Genomic DNA, 2,712 nt, shown 5'->3' with positions numbered 1-2,712 from the left:
CACTCAGCTGAAAGTCTGGGCTTGGGGGCTGGGGCTGCCCAAGGCCCGCACTCTGGAGCAGGTCTCGCTCCCCTCCACTCTCCCCCACTCCGTGGCCTCTCCCAGGCCTCTGCCAGCAAGCAGGACCTCAGGCCTATGGATCTCCCCTGGCTGTGACGTGGGCTGTAGGCAGGAGGTTCCCTACTCAGAATAGTAGCCTGAGCTGTCCTTATTCTCCCTCTCAGTGGGGACAGAACCGGGAGTGAGTCTGGGTAGGACTGGGTTGGATAAGCCTGCCCTCAGGCTCCACAGCTGCTGTTAGAAGGGGTCAAAGTTCTGCTCTTTGTTTCTGTGCAGAGCTGCCGGGAGGGGCTGAAATGGCTCCACTCAGCTGAAAGTCTGGGCTTGGGGGGTGGGGCTATCCAAGACCCACACTCTGGAGCAGGTCTCGCTCCCCTCCAATCTCCCCCTCTCCGTGTCCTCCCCCAGGCCTCTGCCAGCAAGCGGGGCCTCAGGCCGATGGATCCCTGCTTGCTGTGACGCGGGCTGGGAGGTTCTGCACCCAGGATCATAGCCTGAGCTGGGTGCACAGCCCTCTTTTGGGAGGAGGGTTGCCTCCCAGGCACACTGATCTGCCCCTGAAGGCACACACTCCTCAGTAGGCTCCTTCACAGATCCCTCCTCCATGTCCCAGGGCAGCGCGATCGCGACCCAGGTGCATGGGGTCTGGTCTGCAGGCCTGACCCCTGGACCCTGGAGATCAATCCCTGACCCTGCCAGGGGGAGGGGTGCTGGTCCCGAATCACCTACAGAGCGCCCAAGCTGGATCAATTTCACTCCACCTCAGGATTTGCCCCATTCTCCTGGAGTCCCCAGGCAAGTAGCACCTGGGAGGGCTGGCAGGTAGGGAACTCGCAATCTGAGTGCCCCTCAGTCTGTTGTAGGGCCCCAAAAGGAAAGGTCCTGTTCCTTGGAGATGCCTCCGTGTGATGGCTAAATTGTCTCTCTGGACACGCACGGGTAGGGAGGGGGAAGGAGAGAATGGAGCACTATGGCGTCTGCCGCTAGGCTTGGGTCTGCACCCGGGAAGGTGCCCCGAGGGGGCTGGAGTCTGCGGGGCTCAGAGCCTGGCGCTGAGTCTGCAACAGGCCACTGCTCACTGGTGGCAGCCATCTCTGGGCTGGTGTCGGCAGGTCTCTCCAGCCGCTCAGGAGCCACCCGCAGTCCAAGATGCTAGGGAGGGGAAGTTAACCGCTCCACCTACCTTTGTCGCTGGTCTCCAATCCTCTTGGGACCTCTCTCCTTCCAGTTCTCCTCCACAACATCTTCCCGTGGAGTCTCCTGTAGTTTCAGGCACCCTTCCTTCTGCCCCTCACCCGATCTATGTTTCTCTGCTCGCTTATTTTTTTTCTCTTTCTCCTAAAATTCGTCATTTTTGCAGAGACCTTCTAACTGGCGGCTTGTCTCATCCGCCATCTTGGCTCCTCCCTTGCTTTATTCTTGACTTTAAAGAAAATGCTTCTAATGGTTTATCATTAAATATAAGAGTTGCTACAGGTTTGGGGTAGACACCCTGTAGAAAATTCCTTTTGTTCCTTATTTGTTAAATGTTTTACACTAGTGGATTATTGATTTTATTAGATGATGCTTAAGCATCTCTTTCTTATATGCTGATAAGATTAATTAAATTCATAGATTTACATACTATATACATACATGTATATTGTTTAAAAAACCAAATTCTTCTATAAGCGTTGTGATTAAAAATGCCTGTTTTCTGCCTGCTTCTGATTTTCATGCCCAAGAGGCAAGCACTTTCAATTTTAGATGCTTCTTTTTCTATTGAGTTCCATGTTTCTCTTTCTGTTGAATAGTTTCTAAATATAGTTTGTATTGTAATTCCTTAATTTTTTTCCATTTTAGATAATTTATATTAACTCCACACTCATGGAAATGAGAATAATCCTCTCTCTTTTTCTCTCCTCTCTCTCTCACACGCAAAGTTCCCATTGCTCTGCTATCATTATATGATAATTTATTTTTAAATTAATATGCAACATTCGTATTGTTATGAACATGTAAATATTGTTTACAACTGAATCATGTACTGTATTATTATTACATATTTTTAAAAACATTTTGCTTTTCTTGTAGCTAATATTGGCATCATTTTTCATAGTTATCTAATTTTCTATGTATTGACATAATTTGTCCCCTAACTCTCCAAAATTGTACATCACCTCTCAGTACATCCAAGTATATTCTATTTGTCCCATATTTTTGTGGGGAAAAAATCTTTTTTGGAACACTGCCTTCCTTTCCCGATCTGAACTGAGATTGCTCTCATAGTTTGCTTCACAGCCATTATTTTGTCAATTTTATTATATAAAGGAAATATTTTGTCAATTTAAAATCGTTTCAGATTATGACACAACGATACAATGAAACACAATTTATAAGGAACAAGGTGTAAAACAATTTTCTAACTATATTGTTAAGTAAAAAAAAAAAAAGCAAGATGTTTAAGAATATATAAATAGGGCTGGGTGCAGTGGCTCACTCCTGTAATCCTAGCACTGTAGGAAGCCCAGGTGGGAGGATTGCTTGAGCTCAGGAGTTTGAGACCAGCCTGAGCAAGAGTGAGACTCTGTCTCTCCTAAAAACAGAAAAATTAGAGGAATGTGGTGGCGCAAGCCTGTAGTCCCAGCTACTCGGGAGGCTGAGGCAGGAGGA

The sequence above is a fragment of the Propithecus coquereli genome, unplaced genomic scaffold, assembly GCF_000956105.1.
Source record: "Propithecus coquereli isolate 6110/MARCELLA unplaced genomic scaffold, Pcoq_1.0 Scaffold124, whole genome shotgun sequence".
In the NCBI taxonomy this organism is placed as follows: Eukaryota; Metazoa; Chordata; class Mammalia; order Primates; family Indriidae; genus Propithecus; species Propithecus coquereli.
The sequence above is the reverse complement of the archived record's forward strand: the minus strand, read 5'-3'. Positions refer to the sequence as shown.